Source organism: Rutidosis leptorrhynchoides, chromosome 6 (genome assembly GCF_046630445.1).
Source record: "Rutidosis leptorrhynchoides isolate AG116_Rl617_1_P2 chromosome 6, CSIRO_AGI_Rlap_v1, whole genome shotgun sequence".
NCBI lineage: Eukaryota > Viridiplantae > Streptophyta > Magnoliopsida > Asterales > Asteraceae > Rutidosis > Rutidosis leptorrhynchoides.
The window spans coordinates 440,816,940-440,838,963 of NC_092338.1; positions in this window are offsets into that span (position 1 = coordinate 440,816,940).

Sequence of the window (22,024 nt, forward strand, 5' to 3'; positions counted from 1 at the left end):
TGGTAAAGGAAAATCAAAATCCGCAACAAAAAGAAGAGCACGACACCTTGAAAGATGTCATAAATGCAAAAAATGGTCACATGAAGGTAAATGTTCGAACAATCAAACATATTCAAATACCGAATTTGTTACTCTATGCAGAGAAGGACCGTTCATAAGTTTAGAAGAAAAGTTATTGAAGAATTGAGGTTACACTTACATAGCTATGGAAAACCAAATCACACAACTCTCCTATGAGTCGGCTAAAGCAGGTCTCTGAGAATTCTTTCTCACGGGTAAGTATGTACAGTTTTTATTGGTTTTTATTTATTGCTTTTAACCTTTTGATAATAAACGCTGAATCGTTCGCTATAAAGTATTAAATTGATATTCAATAAAATTAGGTATGCGAAACTGAAATTATTGATATCATACAAAAATTTATTACATCACTGCGAAATTTACCGTTTATTCTTAAGGTATAAATATCTTTAATCAATCAATTCAAAATATTTCAAAAATTCGTCAGGAGTAAAACTAGGTAATATAGCTGAAATTACTTTACCCAAAAGTGGGGTGTATATTTTTGATAATATTTGATTGATTAAAGTGGGATAAAAGACCAAAAAGATTTTTAATTTTAATTTTTACCTTGTTTTTAAATTAATATTAAATTATTATTGTAAATTTTTAAAAACCAATATATTTAAGATTTTAAATATTTTAAAAAAAATTAATATTTTCAATATAAGTTTGTAAAATTAATGTATAAAAATATTAATGATATTTATATGAATTTTTAATTTTATGCATTTTAAATTTAAGTTTGGTGTGAATTTAAAAACAAAAATGTACTTTATTTCATTAAGTTAAAAAAATTGATTTTCAAAATTCGTCGTGAGTTGAAGACTAGGTCGTTGAACCGAAATTGCTTAACCCAAGGGAGGGACGAGAAATTTTATTGTCATTATTTTTAATCTTATTGAATTAATGTATGCCAAAAACATTAAAAAAACCCAAAAATCTTTGCTTTTAAAACAACGCTTAAAAATGACAAATTTTAAAATCTTGTCGAGAGATGAACTAGGACAACGATCCGAAACGCCCTCATTCTAAAAGAAAACAAATTTTTAAAAATTAATTAATTGTTTTATAAGTAAAAGGTTTTTTTTTTTTAAAAAAAAAAACCCTGGACCTCATGTGATCGCATGGGAATTGCACGGGGTAGCCATGCGATCGCATGGCCCTTAAAAACTGGTCAGGATCAAAAGCTCATCGAGCTGTGCTCTTTGTCTCACAACACCCACACACACAAATACGAAAAAACACACACAAACACCCTAAAATCTTCAATTTTTCACCAAAATCATTCAAATTTCGTGCTATAATCCGTTCCAAACATGTCTTTTCTCAGATGGGGAAGCAGAAAGGTAAAAATTTCACCCCTAAACTCATAAATTTCCTACTTTTTGTGATAATTTTAATTAACTACAATAATTTGATTTTGTTAATTTCTAGTGTAATTAGAGTTAAATTGTTAGTATATTATGCATGTATAACCTAGATTGATGTTATTTAACATGATTTGAAGCCAAAAACTTCAAAAATTTTAGAAATCCAGGGTTTGTGTTCTTGAGCAATTTGGGGCTTTTTGATATAAACAGGTTATGGCCGATTTTTGTCATGAATTATTGCTAAATTAAGTAGTGTAATATGTTTAGGTAGCTAAATGATCCAAACATTGATCATAAACATGATTTTTGAGAATTAAAGTGGACTTTTTAAGTCTAAAATTCATGAACTTGATTAATTTGATATAAATGCCATTTGAAACTTGTTTAATTGCTAGTAATGATTACTTTGACATGTTATTTGAGATAAAAGCTTATGAACTTTGTAACCATTTTCATATATGCTTATTTGAAAAAGTGTAGAATTGATAAAAAAAAAATGAAAATGAGTATAAGTTTAATATGGATTAAACATGTTATTGTAATTGTTTTAATTTTTTATTTTGCTAACACTAATGCATATTTGGATGCACAAATTTTGTGTTTAATGTGTTTTGTAGAGAAATACAGATACGGACGGTGCATCATCGTCTAGGCAACCTGATCTAGAACCACAACTAGAGATGCAATATCACGAACCGGAACAACAACCTAAACAACAACAACATTATGATCAACACGTGCCATACTATGAACCAGAACCACAATTTTTTATTGCCTACGTAGTATTTCTCGTTCACCATATAATAGAACATCCAACAATTCATGAAGAACAGTTGCATCCCAATTTAAGATTTGATAGAAGTTGGAGAGATTACCCGACGTATCAAAGTAACAAATTTAAGCTTTGAACCAAAAATGTAGAAGTACCAAGGGTAATAGATTGGGAGCCTTTGGAAAGAGTCCACCTAGCTAACCCAGTTAGGCAGCATCTAATCCAAAGGTATGGCAGCTCTTCTTTTTCCTATTGGGAACGTTTATTTACCACTCGTAGGCCTGTATATAAGGAGTGGTGTGTTGAACTAATGAGTACTATAGCTTTTAATAAGGATGTAGATAGGTTAGACGATAAGAGTTTTCTTAGATTTTTACTTGGCCGTAGGATGTACAGGATGTCCATGCTGGACATGGCCAGGGCTTTACAGATTTACACTCCCGCTGAATTACTAATCACCTGATTGTACAAATTTGATTTATCATGGTAAGTGGGTAGATAGAAATTTTGACGCTAACGCCATCTGGAGGCGTATGTCAAATTTTAATGTGTTTACGCGGGGAGGAAGACACTCCTATTTCGATATTAATAAAGCCGAGCTTCGTATAATACATAGATTCTTAGCAAACTCGATTACATAAAGAGGTAACAACAAGGAGAAAATGACCTTACACGATTTATTTTACCTTAAGTGCATTCGAGACACTAGAAGCTTTGTTAATATCCCCTACTGTGTTGGTTTTTATCTGTCCAAAATGGTGGAAGGTATACAGGAAGGGAGAATAATAGGAGGAGGTATTTTTGTTACTCTCATTGGAGAGTATTTAGGTGTAGATAGGGAACAAGGGGGGTCCGATGATGGTATGTAGGGAACAGGACGAGACTTTAGGTTTGCAAGTCTATCAAGGTGCAAAGGTATTGACTAGGAGACGCAATCAGGCAATACAATATCAGGGCCGCCATCCACATGTAGAGAGGGGTTCGGATGAGGAGATGGAGGAAGCGGATGACATTAGGGATGTTATTAGGGATAGTGCTACTGATGTTTTCCAGAGTATAGATGAGGTAGAAATGACTAATGAGGATAGGCATCGTCGGTATGAGTAATGGCAAGCCGCGAATGAGTATGAGACTTTCAGGCGACGCCAACACGATAGCTGGCAGATTCATCAGCACCAAATCATGAGCCAGCTATCATATCAGGTACCAAATAACTACATCCCGACTCGACCTGCTTACTATCCACCACATCAGCCCGACATGCGACCACCCTATGACCTGTACGACCCCAATCAAGCCTACCAAAACACCTATCACCAACCATGGAACCCGAGCGATGATATGAACTGGAACCTCTATCCAAATCAATAGTGTTCCATTGGTGATATTTTATCTTTTATTATTTTTTTCTATTTATGCTAAACATTTAACATTTTGATACTTTAATGTAATGTTTAACATTTTTATTATTTTGTACTAATATTTCATTTTTGTAATTTGAAAGTGGGATATTAAGTCCCATTTCAAATTACCATGTGTGATGACCCGAAAATTTTTGACTTATTTAAACCAATTCTCTATACGATTTATTATTTTAACACGCTAAACAAAGTCTGTTAGATTGAGTCTCAAAATTTTAGAACTGTTTCATATATACAATTACCTTTGATTACTCTCGACGATTCATGAACAATTATATGTATGTATATATATATGTACAAGTAAAAACGACTTTCCTACAGTAAAACCCTATTTGCTACAGTAAAAATTACTTTGCTACAGTAAAACACAATTTGCTACAGTGAAACACTATTTGCTACAGTAAAACCGTATTTTGCTACAGTGCTACAGTGAAAACGAGTTTGATACAGTAAAACACTATTTGATACAGTAAAACACTATTTGCTACAGTGAACACTATTTGCTACAGTAAACACTATTTGATGTCGACGAACTAGCAAACAAAAACAGAAAAGGCGGCCATGCGATCGCATGGCAAAAACACTGAAAACTCATGCGATCGCATGAGCTACAGTAAATCAAAAAGTACTATAAAAGGTCAGTTTTGCTCGACGAAATTTTTCATAATTATTTCTGTAACTTAAATTTTAATTTATAATTATAATTATAATTTAAGTTTAATAATAATAAAGTATATTCGAGGGTGTTTTAATTCGGGTTTCAAACCGCTTTAAGCTAAGGAAATATTGGGTATTGTTCGGGGTATTGTTCTTGAATCCAAGGCCAACCATACAGTCATCTACCATCATTACGTCTACGCAATTTGCCAACAATATTGAGTCTCAATATTCAACTGTGAGTTATAGATCCCTTTTTAAATACTTTAAATATTTTTGGGCTGAGAATACATGCAATTTATTTTAAACGCGATAAGACACAAGTATATACAAAATTCTACACTGAGTTAAACCGGAAATCCCTTAGCTTTGGTAACTAGTAGCTGCCAGTACATAGGATATGGACTGGTGGGCGCGAATAATTGTATATGGATCCATAGGGCTTGACATCCCCGTCCGAGCTAGAGCGCTAGCCTTTTAACGGACGTATGTTATTTGAGTTTAAGACACGTTGGTTTGCGTGTATTAAAACGAATGGGGTAATTATCACTATAGCATTAAGTTTAGTTACCAGGGTGCTCTGTTACGTAGAATCTATTGATAAACTTTTGATGAAATCTTGTGGTCTATCTTTATACATGTTTATGACTCGAGCAATTAAACCTATAACTCACCAACATTCGTGTTGACTTTTTAGTATGTTTTATTCTCAGGTCCTTAGAATGCTTCCGCTGTGATGTGCTTGTTGCCTGCATGGAGTCTCTCATGCTTTGTACAAAGTTTATTGCATTCAAAATAAAACTGCGTTGTGTAATAAATAATTGGACTGTGATGTCAACCTGTAAATTAAAGACTTATGTATTTCGGGGTTTTTCTTATACCTAAGCACTCGCCCACATGTTTATAACTTTCTATGTTTAGAAAGTCACTTATTTTAATGAATGCAATATTTTATCAAAACGTATCATATAGAGGTCAAAACCTCACCGTGGAATCAATGATTAACGTGCCGCGTCAATAGCGATTTTGACGGGTCGTTACAGTTGGTATCCGAGCTTGAGGTCATAGGGAACCAGAAATTACATTAGTGTGTTTAACTGGTAATTGTTAGGATGCATTAGTGAATCTGGACTATGACCATATCTGTTTTTACTGATTTTTGCTTATTATTTGGTCAAAAACATTATATGTGATATATTTATATGCTAACGTAATTGTTGTTTCAATTATGTGATAGATGACTTTCTCTAATCCTATCATTTTGTACGACTCGGAATCGGACACTGAATTTATTCTATCCACAACTGAAAAGGGCGTTCCAATACCTATTAAAGAAGAAATTGTGTTAGCCGGGGAATCTCAACTCCCGGTAAACCCAGAGGAGGTTCCACCTCCACCCAGCTTTAGTTTTTCGGAGCCACAGTATCGTTGGCATGGTGTAACAACCCAAACCAACCGCCGAATAAACCTATCAAATTTCGAGACAAAAAAAAAATTTGCTGGATGACAGGTTGCGCGCCGCGCGGACACCCTTGCGCGCCGCGCAAAAAGGGGCGGTCCCCGGTGCGCTTTAATGCGAAAAAGATTAGGTGCTTCCCGACACATTTAGCCAAAACGCTTTTAACCGAACATTTATATATGTAAAACTAACACATAACTAAGGTTTAAACGAGTTTTACAAAGTGGGGCCCACACGTGCCCAAAACGCCGCTAAGTGTAAAAATACAAATTTAATACAAATTAGAGTTTCGACCACAAAAGGTTTAATTGCCAAACGACACAACGAGCATGGTGTTTGGGGTTAAACTACCCAAGTCTCGGTCAAACTCCAAGCCAAAGCCAAAAGCGCTTCCTAATCATCAAAGCGGGAAACTTAATCCAAGGTAATGCCCTTACCCTTATCCACACACGAACCTATAAAAAGGTAAACAACGAGAGGGTAAGCAAAGCTTAGTGAGCAAAATAATTATACATATACATATATAATCTACCTACTTGCATCACTTACACAACATCATACTCGGTTTAACATTTCGACAATCATACAACAATATTATGCATATACCATAAACCGCAAATCCACGAGTAGCTAATAATACAATAGCATACGATTCATAATTAAATACATTCAATACATAATTCACGCAACCTTGGTTAACCAATTCGAACAAGGGAAACGGTACTTACAAGACCGTTGGAGTTCATAACATCCACTAGTGTTACTTACACACCGCGTAATCACTAATCCCCCGGGTGATGTCTTGAACACCGCGACTAACTCACCCTTACGACAATGTGGCATCTTAAACACCGCAACGAATCCACACTTCATTCAATACAATGAGTGGTGTCTTAAACACCGCGACAATTCCACTCCCATGACAATGTGGTGTCTTAAACACCGCGACAATACCACATGTCAATTAAACAATGAGTAGTGTCTTAAACACCGCGACAATACCACTCGTCAAACATACTATGAGTAGTGTCTTAAACACCGCGACAATACTACTCGTTACCTAGAATGTGGTGTCTTAAACACCGCGACAATTCCACATTCGTACACACAAATAAATACATTATATACGTACACGCATAATTATTCCACTCACCTTAGCGCCAAGATGATGATTATGCACTTCCGATCTTCAAAGCAATCGTACCTAATACATAAGTACACATTCAATTACGCAACTAGTGGAATTAACCACAATACTTACCCTTGAGCATTTAATGACCCAATATGCATTAAATAGCTCGACTATACCAAAACCGCCCATAAATGGCCAAGACTCAACTAACATCAATAAAGCTAGTGAATTAAAGTCTATTAACTTCAACTAGCATAAACTTAGGGTATTTCATGCCCATTTCACCCCATTAGGTCAACCTTGACTCATTTGACCCATATTCAAGTTTTTCATCATGTATAAGAGTGCTAATGACTAGCAACTCGATTCAACACTTACAAAACCTCAAACACATGAATAAACCCTAGGTTAACACCCTTTGGGTCATCTTTTACCAATTTAACCCAAACTAGGTCAACATTACCCATCTTGACCCATTTTAATACTTAACCCTAAAATTGGGTCAACTTCACCAAAAACCCTAACTCTTAACATTTAAGGTCTTCATACACATTTAATCACTAGGTTCCAACACAAAACGCTAACATTAACCAACCTTGGTCCATTTTGACCCAATTAAAAGTCAATACACCCCTTTTGGGTCATCCACACCCAAATAACACCCCTTTACACATCATTAGAGTGTTCTAGCAATTTACTAGCTAATTAGGGTTCATAAACATCAATTAATACTTTGAAACCCTAGGTTAGTTACCATTTAGTCTTCATGACTCAAATTACCCAAGAACACCCAAAAATCACTAATAAATGGGTTTGATGTTCACCATAAACCCTAACTCTAACCCTTTCACAACATTATACTAGGAAATCAAGATTAGAGCTTACCACCACAATCAAAATGTAGCTAGGAAGTAGATGAACAACTTTAGAACTTGAACTTTAGCAAGAAACCTCCTTCTTCTTCTTCAAAATGGGATCTCTCTCTCTAATATCCCACTCTCTCTCACTAAAATGAATTGGGAGGATAAGGTTGGTGATCAAGGGAGTAATTGAACTCCCAAACTACTGATCCAAGCATTAAATCCGGCCTTGAAGTGAATTTACCGAAATGCCCATCGTTTAAATTAAATAAAACAAGGGGAGCTGTCACCAGCGTTTTGCGCGGCGCGCCCTCCCTTTGCGCGGCGCGCAACCCCCTGTTTCCAGCTACTTTTCCATTTCAAACTACATAACAAAACTCCACAACCCGGTTTACTATTTAAGCATTATATATAATATAATTACACGGGTCTTACAACTCTCCCCCACTTAGAATCGATCACGTCCTCGTGATCCATGTCACTTAACCACCCGGAACCACGCTCTATGGTACTTAACAAACGTTACGATCCGATTTCCATCACAAAATGTATTAACCCACCGGTTGACCCAAAAGTAAATACACATTTGCACGCATCCCAAAACGTGCAATACACACAATATCCGAAGTCTATAACGATAACTCAGAATACGCGAGAATGCCACGTACCCTTAGCGTACCCTTACCTGGTACAATGCTAAAACAACCAAAATTTCAACCCAAGGTCAACAACCCAAACGATGAAGACCGGACAAAAGAGAATCCTTACGGATAACACCTATTACTTAACATTCTTAGTAGCGCGCAACCACGACTAGTTCACAACTATCGTAAAATCGTAAGCAAGCGACCAAAAACCGCTGATGTCGAAAACGACTATTACTCACCACCATGTGCACAAAACGGCTAAGTGCACAATTTACACGGGCAATTAACATCATAAACCTACGAGTAATGGTTCTTTCTGAAAACCGCTCACCACCAACCACAACCAAGAGTGGTTAACGAAGAGCTAATCCTCCTGGATATCACTCATCACCTATTACTAGTCAAACGCGGTCAACCTAGAGATAACCCCAAATAAATACTTACATGTAACCATCTCGTAATACACAATAATGGCTATTGTGTAACTATCACTCAAAGTATACGATAATGAGGCACCGTGCCCTTTCTCAAAGTCCCATTATGCCATTTCCAAGGTAACCAAACGGCTAACACAATCGAGCCAAAAACAACCCATATTGCGCATAGGCGCAACAATAATCCCCTAGAAGAGAATCCGGTACGCACATCCCTTAACCGAGGGACCTTACCTTACTCGTCGAATACATCAATTATCTCCCATGGAGATTTTCCACATTACCACCTTGGTGGTAATTTGAACCCAAAACCATAAGCACAATTTATTCCAAATTGTACTTTTGCCACCGTCGACCAATGTAGGTCTCAACACTAGCTTCGTATCCATACGAACGTCATCCAAAATAACATTACAATAGAGCACCTTCGTGCGAGAGTATAACTCCCCCACTTAGGACTCTGTTCCGTAACCACATCGTGGAATAATAGCATCCCGTGGGAGGTCCACTTATCCACATACACCATCGATGTCCTCATTGGTCATAGTTCTCGCATTCTTGCGAATTCATCCATAACAATAAATCCTGACGATAAACACATATTCGCGTTCGCAGAAAGAGTGACCACTAACCTAACAACTAATTCGCCAAATCGCATTATCGTAATTCCTATAAGAGAGACGAGGTTCACCCGTCTTGCATCTCTTAATACGCACGTCACCAAAACCTTGCTCCAACCCCGAGCATACGAAGGAATTTAACCTAACCTTAAACTCTTTAAACGTAGAGTTTACCACGATATACACAACCTTGCACTTGCAATAATCCCATTGCTATAGCTCATCAATTTTCCACACGAAGACGAACACGCCCTAACATCCAAAACCAAAGCCCGTCTCCATGGCTTAGTAGAAAACATTTCCCAAACATTAAGGAATACTTGGTTGCACCAAGTCTTACGCCCTGCGGTCGACGATCCCAACTCCAACGTATGGTAATTCCGTTAGGAATGCTACCCGTAACAATACCACGTATTTACACTAATGCATTCGCCCCTCAAGTCGCATTCACATGAGTCAATGACTCAAACGCTACCCTAGTGCGCTGTCATCTTATCACTAGCCCCGCGCCCGTAAGGGTACGGTTAAAATATACGTTCGCTTAAAACTTATTAGGTTTGGTAATGAGATTTAGGTCTCAATTTCATAACCGAATACATTGGCACACAACATCAATAATAGTAAGGCATATTTGCATCGAGAAGTGAAGGTACCTGAAACAACATCGCTCGGTGCTTCACCACCCATCGAATACTCGCGCTCTAACCTCTTAACCCAATCGGCAAACGCTTCCGAACACTCTGACTTTCGATGTCCCTTCTTCTGGCAAGCAAAGCACTTTCAAAGGTGTACCCGTACAATCCTGTGCCAAATGGCCTCGTCCTCCACACTTAAAACACGTAAGCACCCAACCTCCAAACCTCCTAGTCTGATTACTAGCTAAATCGGGACACTCAGACCTTTGGTGCCCTTCCTTCCAACAATAAAAACATACAGTTTTGCCCGACGGACAATCGCGAGACTTATGTCCCCGTTGCCCACAATTGTAACACTTAGACCCACCGGAGCCCGTTACTACCTTCCTCATGCTACTAGACGCCTCATTTACACTTCTACCTTGATCATTGAGCAACTCGGGACACTCCGACCTTCGGTGTCCCTCTTTATGGCAATGGTAGCACATTCTGTTTTCGTTTCTCGGCAACGTGCACTCCCATATCTTGTGGCCCCTAACACCACAATTGAAACATCTAGATGTGTAACTTCCCTTGTTCTTCTTTTTCACATACTCTACGCCTTCAGGCGTACCTCTTTTCCTTTTACCCGAAGTACCATGTGGCTCTAGCCTTGCATGTACTTCTTCGTCACCCCTACCTCGAGGTTTAGGAAACCTCTTCTCAAACTCTTCCCTTACGACCTTCGTCACTTGGTCTCGGACCATTTCGGTTACCCGTCCTTCGATTGACTCTTTGTCTACTTGGCCAACTCCGTTGGCGACACCCGAGACACATTGTTCAATCGCGGCTTCAACCATTACCGCTAATTCGTTCTTCTTTTCATTAGTAGACCCTTTCGTTCCGTATTCATCTTCCATCTTCATTCTTAAGAAACAAAATAGATTAACCAATGAAACGAAAAGATATAACACGTATGTATATATATACATATATATATACATATGCCACACTACCCCATCTTGCTTAACAATCGTCGTACATCGCTTGTTTGACACGATTTGCACCCGTAGTAAGGGTAGCTAATCATTACTACGCGAGCACGTCGCGTTAACTCGCTAGTACAACGTCCATTTCGCTTGATGATCGCTACACAACACAAACAAATAACGCATGATTAGTTCATATAAATCTATGTGCTAACCAAGTCCCGGTCCGACCCAAAGTCCTACAAGTCCCGCACAATGCACACACAAAAGTCTAAGTCTAGGCGCCTATCTCAAGTCACCTAAATCCCTTAGACCATGCTCTGATACCACTTGTAACAACCCAAACCAACCGCCGACTAAACCTATCAAATTTCGAGACAAAAAAAAAATTTGCTGGATGACAGGTTGCGCGCCGCGCGGACACCCTTGCGCGCCGCGCAAAAAGGGGCTGTCCCCGGTGCGCTTTAATGCGAAAAAGATTAGGTGCTTCCCGACACATTTAGCCAAAACGCTTTTAACCGAACATTTATATATGTAAAACTAACACATAACTAAGGTTTAAACGAGTTTTACAAAGTGGGGCCCACACGTGCCCAAAACGCCGCTAAGTGTAAAAATACAAATTTAATACAAATTAGAGTTTCAACCACAAAAGGTTTAATTGCCAAACGACACAACGAGCATGGTGTTTGGGGTTAAACTACCCAAGTCTCGGTCAAACTCCAAGCCAAAGCCAAAAGCGCTTCCTAATCATCAAAGCGGGAAACTTAATCCAAGGTAATGCCCTTACCCTTATCCACACACGAACCTATAAAAAGGTAAACAACGAGAGGGTAAGCAAAGCTTAGTGAGCAAAATAATTATACATATACATATATAATCTACCTACTTGCATCACTTACACAACATCATACTCGGTTTAACATTTCGACAATCATACAACAATATTATGCATATACCATAAACCGCAAATCCACGAGTAGCTAATAATACAATAGCATACGATTCATAATTAAATACATTCAATACATAATTCACGCAACCTTGGTTAACCAATTCGAACAAGGGAAACGGTACTTACAAGACCGTTGGAGTTCATAACATCCACTAGTGTTACTTACACACCGCGTAATCACTAATCCCCCGGGTGATGTCTTGAACACCGCGACTAACTCACCCTTACGACAATGTGGCGTCTTAAACACCGCGACGAATCCACACTTCATTCAATACAATGAGTGGTGTCTTAAACACCGACAATTCCACTCCCATGACAATGTGGTGTCTTAAACACCGCGACAATACCACATGTCAATTAAACAATGAGTAGTGTCTTAAACACCGCGACAATACCACTCGTCAAACATACTATGAGTAGTGTCTTAAACACCGCGACAATACTACTCGTTACCTAGAATGTGGTGTCTTAAACACCGCGACAATTCCACATTCGTACACACAAATAAATACATTATATACGTACACGCATAATTATTCCACTCACCTTAGCGCCAAGATGATGATTATGCACTTCCGATCTTCAAAGCAATCGTACCTAATACATAAGTACACATTCAATTACGCAACTAGTGGAATTAACCACAATACTTACCCTTGAGCATTTAATGACCCAATATGCATTAAATAGCTCGACTATACCAAAACCGCCCATAAATGGCCAAGACTCAACTAACATCAATAAAGCTAGTGAATTAAAGTCTATTAACTTCAACTAGCATAAACTTAGGGTATTTCATGCCCATTTCACCCCATTAGGTCAACCTTGACTCATTTGACCCATATTCAAGTTTTTCATCATTTATAAGAGTGCTAATGACTAGCAACTCGATTCAACACTTACAAAACCTCAAACACATGAATAAACCCTAGGTTAACACCCTTTGGGTCATCTTTTACCAATTTAACCCAAACTAGGTCAACATTACCCATCTTGACCCATTTTAATACTTAACCCTAAAATTGGGTCAACTTCACCAAAAACCCTAACTCTTAACATTTAAGGTCTTCATACACATTTAATCACTAGGTTCCAACACAAAACACTAACATTAACCAACCTTGGTCCATTTTGACCCAATTAAAAGTCAATACACCCCTTTTGGGTCATCCACACCCAAATAACACCCCTTTACACATCATTAGAGTGTTCTAGCAATTTACTAGCTAATTAGGGTTCATAAACATCAATTAATACTTTGAAACCCTAGGTTAGTTACCATTTAGTCTTCATGACTCAAAATACCCAAGAACACCCAAAAATCACTAATAAATGGGTTTGATGTTCACCATAAACCCTAACTCTAACCCTTTCACAACATTATACTAGGAAATCAAGATTAGAGCTTACCACCACAATCAAAATGTAGCTAGGAAGTAGATGAACAACTTTAGAACTTGAACTTTAGCAAGAAACCTCCTTCTTCTTCTTCAAAATGGGATCTCTCTCTCTAATATCCCACTCTCTCTCACTAAAATGAATTGGGAGGATAAGGTTGGTGATCAAGGGAGTAATTGAACTCCCAAACTACTGATCCAAGCATTAAATCCGGCCTTGAAGTGAATTTACCGAAATGCCCATCGTTTAAATTAAATAAAACAAGGGGAGCTGTCACCAGCGTTTTGCGCGGCGCGCCCTCCCTTTGCGCGGCGCGCAACCCCCTGTTTCCAGCTACTTTTCCATTTCAAACTACATAACAAAACTCCACAACCCGGTTTACTATTTAAGCATTATATATAATATAATTACACGGGTCTTACACATGGACCCATGATCCCTGGAGTAAACGAGGATCGTCCATTTCTAAACAAATATGGACATTGGTCCAGATATACCGCCGACGGGCGGGTTGTGCCGATTACGCCTGGCAGATTTCGATTCATGACCACCGGTACATATTCTTGTAGTTCGTCATCATATTCTCCTACACATGACTCAGACAGTTCGTCATCAGACGAGATCAGTAAGGAGGAGGATTTCGCTAATGAAATAAAAGAGATCACTAAGGAGAAATTCCAACTTGCTATAGATAATAAAAACAACCACAATAATAAAATGTCCTTAATTATTAAAAAAGAACAGGACCATTCGATCCGTAACCACCCTTATTGTATTAAACCCACTGAGGCAACGGGTACCTCAAAACCCCAACTAAAAATAAAATACACTGCCAGAATGTCTGTCGGACCATGTGCACACAAACAATTGGCAGAGAGAACCAAATGGGAAGAAGTTTCTGATAGTTCTGAATAAACGACCTCGCAACCATAAATCTTCCATGCGCTATTTTATTGCTTATGTGTGCTACTCTATCTTGTTATGTAAAATAAGCATATGTAAAATATCAGTATTGTATGGTATTGTATTATTTTGGTTTATTAATAATAAATGCATGGAATGATTATTTGTATTATTACTACTTCTTATTATTATTATTACATAATAATGTAGTAACTCAAAATAATTTTTCATAGTGGAATATTATTAGGATTTTAGTAGTTAATTCCTTGTACTAGCTATTATGTATGAACTTAACGGGTAGGTAATACCCTAGAAATAATTATAAAATGCTAATAAGAATAAAAGGCTTTTATAATAATTGGTTCATATTATTAATATGCCACGATTAACTATTGACAACTCATTTTACCTATAATATTCTATATGATTAAATTATATCTGTTGTGTTTATTGAAGAAACATGTCTCAAATGTCGGATGCTGAGTTTGAGCAACTAGTCGAGAAACGTGTGAATGAAAGAATTGCTTCAACCGAAGCAGCAAAAGCAACAGCCGAAGCAGCAGCCAAAGCAGCAGCCGTAAACACAAACTCACAAAACGGATGCTCATACAAAACTTTTCAAGGATGCAAACCACAGACGTTTAGTGGAACCGAGGGACCAGTCGGTCTAACCCGATGGTTTGAAAAGATGGAGTCCGTTTTCAAAATCAGTAATTGTGCGAACGGAGACAAGTCAAAGTATGCTTCGTGCACGTTGCAAGATGGTGCACTTACTTGGTGGAACAATTATGCTAAAGCAGAAGGAATAGATACGGCATATGATATATCTTGGGAAGAACTAAAAAAGATGCTAATCGAGGAGTACTGTCCTCGAAACGAGATCAGAAAAATGGAATATGAGTTACGTAATCTGAAGGTTATCGGCGCGAATCTCAATAACTATGAAAAGCGTTTCATGGAACTAGCCTTGTTGTGTCCCGAATTGGTGCCAAACGAGAAACGAAAGATAGAAATGTATATTGACGGTTTATCGATCAATATCAAAGGAAATGTTACATCGTCCAAACCGAATACGATGTAGGAAACCATGACAATGGCTCTCCAACTCATGGACCAGATCACAGAGAGTTCGATTAAGGCACCAATTACCGAAGTCAAGACAACTGAAGGAAAGAGGAAATGGGAAGACTATAAGGGCAAAAGTACTCACCTGAAGAAACAAGAAACTTTTAAAGGTAAACAAGATGGGGCAACTGCAAGTCCAAACTACAAGGGACCCCATCCGTTCTGCAAAAGATGTTACACACATCATGCAGGTTATTGTCAAGTGGTCTGTGATAAGTGCAACAAGAAAGGACATGTGGCGAAAGATTGTTATGCCACCGTTTCTGAAGTAAAGACAAAACTGACCGATGTCAAGAAATGTTTTGGATGCGGAAAGTCTGGTCACTTTATAAATCAATGCCCTGATAAGGAGAAGAACAAAGAACCCGCATGTGGGAGGGCATTTAATGTTAGTGCCAGTAAAGCACGTGAGGATCCTAATCTTGTCACGGGTACGTTTACCGTTAATAATCAACTAGCTTCTATTATATTTGATACGGGTGCTGATAGAAGTTATATGTGTAAAGACTTTAGTTTTAAACTAAAATGTGCATCATTACCTCTAGACGATAAATATACTATTGAATTAGCTAATGGTAAACTGATAAAAGCCGATAAAATTTGCCATGGTTGCGAAATGAATCTCGCTGGTGAAACCTTCAAAATCGATTTGATACCCGTAGAATTAGGAAGTTTTGACGTAATCGTTGGCATGGACTGGATGTCCAAAACAAGAGCGGAAGTTGTTTGCGCTGAGAAAGCAATTCGCATCCCTCGTAAGGATGAAACGTCATTAATGATTTATGGGGAGAAGAGCAACTCAAAGCTGAACTTTATCAGCTGTATGAAGGCCCAGAAACTTATAAGAAAAGGTTGTTATGCTATTCTGGCACATGTAAAGAAGATCGATACTGAAGAAAGAAGCATTAATGACATGCCGGTTGTAAGAGAATATCCCGGAGTATTTCCAGAAGAATTACCGGGGCTACCTCCACACAGATGTGTAGAATTCCAGATTGATCTCATACCAGGAGCTGCACCTGTAGCCCGATCTCCATATAGACTTGCACCTTCAGAAATGCAAGAATTACAAGACCAGTTATAAGAATTATCGGACCGTGGATTTATTCGTCCTAGTTTTTCACCTTGGGGTGCTCCTATTCTGTTCGTCAAGAAGAAGGATGGATCTATGAGAATGTGCATATATTATCAAGAATTAAACAAATTAACGATCAAGAATCGGTACCCATTACCGAGGATTGATGATTTGTTTGATCAATTGCAAGGATCAAGTGTTTATTCTAAGATTGATCTACGCTCCGGATATCATCAACTGAGAGTGATGGAAGAAGATGTTCCTAAAACCGCGTTCAGAACCCGTTACGGTCACTATGAGTTTCTAGTCATGCCTTTTGGATTAACTAATGCTCCAGCAGTATTCATGGATCTAATGAATCGCATCTGTAGACCGTATTTATACAAATTTGTCATTGTTTTTATCGACGACATATTGATTTACTCGAAGAACAAGGAAGAACATGAGCAACACTTAAGACTGGTACTGGAGATACTCAAGAAAGAAGAATTGTACGCAAAATTTTCGAAGTGTGATTTCTGGTTACAAGAAGTACAATTTTTGGGCCATGTTGTCAGTAAACATGGAATTAAAGTTGACCCCGCCAAGATCGAAGCCATTAGTAAATGGGAAACACCGAAGACTCCAACACAAATCCGCCAATTCTTAGGTCTTGCTGGTTACTACCGAAGATTCATTCAAGATTTCTCTAGAATCGCCAAACCTTTAACTGCATTGACTCAAAAGGGAAAGAAGTATGATTGGTCCACAGAACAGGAATCCTCATTCCAGTTATTAAAGAAGAAGTTAACGTCTGCACCCATTTTGTCATTACCGGAAGGAAATGATGATTTCGTGATCTATTGTGATGCTTCACGCCAAGGTTTAGGATGTGTATTAATGCAACGCACAAAAGTCATCGCATACGCCTCACGACAACTAAAAATTCATGAAAAGAACTATACGACGCACGATTTGGAACTTGGAGCAGTAGTTTTTGCACTCAAAATATGGAGACACTATCTATATGGCACCAAGTGTACAGTGTACACCGACCATAAGAGTCTTCAGCATATTTTTGATCAAAAACAACTCAATATGAGGCAACGTCGCTGGGTAGAGTTGTTAAACGATTACGATTGTGAAATCCGTTACCACCCCAGAAAGGCTAATGTTGTAGCTGATGCCCTAAGTCGAAAAGAAAGAGTAAAACCTCTTAGGGTCCGAGCTTTGAATATTACAATTCGTACTGACCTCACAAAGCAAATTCAAGCAGTACAGTTAAAGGCTTTAAAAGAAGAAAATGAAAAAGGCGAAATGAGCAGAGGGTTAGAAAAACAGCTTGAAGTAAAAGCCGATGGAACCCTGTATTTTGCTGATAGGATATGGGTACCAAAACATGGTAATCTAAGGCAACTAGTACTAGATGAAGCACACAAAACGAGGTACTCAATTCACCCAGGAAACGGGAAAATGTACCACGATCTCAAGAAGTTTTATTGGTAGCCTAATATGAAGACAGAAATTGCTACTTATGTAAGCAAATGTTTGACGTGTGCAAAGGTCAAAGCTGAGCACCAAAAGCCGTCAGGATTACTGCAACAACCAGAAATTCCACAGTGGAAATGGGAAAGAATAACTATGGATTTCATTACGAAATTGCCAAGGACTGCAAGTAGTCATGATACTATTTGGGTGATAGTTGATCGTCTAACTAAATCAGCTCACTTTCTACCAATAAAGGAGACAGACAGTATGGAGAAATTAGCACGCCTATATTTGAAGGAAGTAGTTTCCAGGCATGGTGTACCCATCTCTATCATATCTGATCGCGACACCCGATTCACATCACGTTTCTGGCAGTCATTACAAAAAGCATTGGGAACTCGATTAGATATGAGCACCGCTTATCACCCACAGACAGATGGTCAAAGTGAAAGAACAATACAAACATTGGAAGACATGTTACGGGCATGCGTGATTGACTTTGGAACCAGTTGGGATCGACACTTACCGTTGGCAGAATTTTCATACAATAACAGCTATCATACGAGCATCAACGCAGCGCCATTTGAAGCACTTTACGGTAGAAAGTGCAGATCTCCTATATGTTGGAGTGAAGTAGGAGAAAGACAACTTACTGGACCAGAAATTATTCACGAAACCACCGAAAAGATCATTCAAATACAACAGCGATTGAAAACGACCATGAGTCGCCAAAAGAGTTATGCTGATGTAAGAAGAAAACCGCTAGAATTTCAAGTGGGCGACAAAGTCATGTTGAAAGTGTCACCCTGGAAAGGCATTGTACGATTCGGTAAACGAGGAAAGCTAAGTCCTAGGTACGTAGGACCCTTTGAAATCACCGAAAGAATTGGAACAGTTGCTTATCGATTAAAGCTACCGCAAGAACTTAGTAGTGTTCACAACACATTTCACGTGTCAAATTTGAAGAAATGTTTAGCTGAAGAGGATGTCGTAATTCCTCTTGACGAATTACGAATCAATGATAAACTCCATTTTATCGAAGAACCTGTTGAAATCATGGACCGTGAGGTCAAATAATTAAAACAAAGCAAAATACCGATAGTTAGGGTTCGTTGGAACGCAAGACGAGGACCCGAGTTTACTTGGGAACGTGAAGATCAGATGAAGCAAAAGTATCCACATTTGTTCACTGATATCGCTCATGAAACAGGTACTACTCAAAATTTCGGGACGCAATTTTCTTTAAGGGGGAGGTACTGTGATGACCCGAAAATTTTTGACTTATTTAAACCAATTCTCTATACGATTTATTATTTTAACACGCTAAACAAAGTCTGTTAGATTGAGTCTCAAAATTTTAGAACTGTTTCATATATACAATTACCTTTGATTACTCTCGACGATTCATGAACAATTATATGTATGTATATATATATATGTACAAGTAAAAACGACTTTCCTACAGTAAAACCCTATTTGCTACAATAAAAATTACTTTGCTACAGTAAAACACAATTTGCTACAGTGAAACACTATTTGCTACAGTGAAACCGTATTTTGCTACAGTGCTACAGTGAAAACACTATTTGATACAGTAAAACACTATTTGATACAGTAAAACACTATTTGCTACAGTGAAACACTATTTGCTACAGTAAACACTATTTGCTACAGTGAAACACTATTTGCTACAGTAAACACTATTTGCTACAGTAAAACTATTTGCTACAGTGAACAATATTTGCTACAGTAACACTATTTTATATCGGCGAACTAGCAAACAAAAACAGAAAAGGCGGCCATGCGATCGCATGGCAAAAACACTGAAAACTCATGCGATCGCATGAGCTACAGTAAATCGAAAAGTACTATAAAAGGTCAGTTTTGCTCGACGAAATTTTTCATAATTATTTCTGTAACTTAAATTTTAATTTATAATTATAATTATAATTTAAGTTTAATAATAATAAAGTATATTCGAGGGTGTTTTAATTCGGGTTTCAAACCGCTTTAAGCTAAGAAAATATTGGGTATTGTTCGGGGTATTGTTCTTGAATCCAAGGCCAACCATACAGTCGTCTACCATCATTACGTCTACGCAATTTGCCAACAATATTGAGTCTCAATATTGAACTGTGAGTTATAGATCCCTTTTTAAATACTTTAAATATTTTTGAGCTGAGAATACATGCAATTTATTTTAAACGCGATAAGACACAAGTACATACTAAATTCTACACTGAGTTAAACCGAAAATCCCTTAGCTTTGGTAACTAGTAGCTGCCAGTACATAGGATATGGACTGGTGGGCGCGAATAATTGTATATGGATCCATAGGGCTTGACATCCCCGTCCGAGCTAGAGCGCTAGCCTTTTAACGGACGTATGTTATTTGAGTTTAAGACACGTTGGTTTGCGTGAATTAAAACGAATGGGGTAATTATCACTATAGCGTTAAGTTTAGTTACCAGGGTGCTCTGTTACGTAGAATCTATTGATAAAATTTTGATGAAATCTTGTGGTCTATCTTTATACATGTTTATGACTCGAGCAATTAAACCTATAACTCACCAACATTCGTGTTGACTTTTTAGCATGTTTTATTCTCAGGTCCTTAGAATGCTTCCGCTGTGATGTGCTTGTTGCCTGCATGGAGTCTCTCATGCTTTGTACAAAGTTTATTGCATTCAAAATAAAACTGCGTTGTGTAATAAATAATTGGACTGTGATGTCAACCTGTAAATTAAAGACTTATGTATTTCGGGGTTTTGCTTATACCTAAGCACTCGCCCACATGTTTATAACTTTCTATGTTTAGAAAGTCACTTATTTTAATGAATGCAATATTTTATCAAAACGTATCATATAGAGGTCAAAACCTCACTGTGGAATCAATGATTAACGTGCCGCGTCAATAGCGATTTTGACGGGTCGTTACACCATGCATGTTTATATTTGTGTTGTATGTATTTTATCTCATGTACACAACAGGGTAAAACAGCGCATGTTCAAAGACTGGCATTAAGTTCAGCAAAAGCTATTAATTTTGACGACAAGATGCAAAATATATGTGAAATAACAACAGACGGAATGAACAAATGATGTGAACCATTTATCATTCAACACAAACAACAATATGTTTGGAAACTTTGGTAAAATTTAATCATTTTTCTACGCTAATCACCCTCCATAATTTAAATTGCTACTGATTTCTTACAAATGAGGGCATTGCAAGATCTTAAGTGTGGGAAGGGGTTAAATTCTTTCGGGTTTTAAAATTTTAATTTAAACACTTGGTTACCATTAAAAATACTAGTAACGCAGTAGTTGTATTAGAATCTAGTGCTCTCTGACAATAAAGAACAGCCCTAGTCTTATATACTAACTACCCACTTCTAGTAAAATTTTTAAATTTTTTTAACTAAATGAACTCAAAATCATGTTTATACACATTTATGAACGATAAAACTAGGTGTTAATACCGAAATTATTGTTACCTCGGAAAGGACATAAATTGAGAAACAACCCAAAATGCTTGAATTCATTTAAAATGGAATAGAGGAGAATAAAAAGGCAAAGAAAGGAAAATAAAAGCCAAGTGTGGGAAAAATTTACCAAGTTATTTAGAACATATATTACATATTTTTGTACAAATAATTAAAGATACTTTTGTTTTGGACAATATTAATCAGTTTTACCCAGTTTATTGTAATATAAATGGAATATAAAAGGAAGTAAAGTCTTCCAAGAAAAAGACACGCACTTCTTGATTTAGGTCAGGAAGTTGTCGTCCAGACCAGTTGTAGAGTCTACGAAAAACCTTGAAAAGTTTTCTCAAAAATAAGCTGGAAATCCACGGACGTCAACATCAAACAGGGTTGCCAAGTGGTCAGACTTATCCTAACCATGAGAGGATATGTCTCGTACAATGGAGGGCACCATGAAAATTAGCTTATAAGACTAATGAATCAGATCCCCAGAAAGGATAATCTCCTTAAAGATCAAAAATCAGCTTTTAAGCCTGATATTACTCAATCCTTGGGATTGACCTTAAAGATTG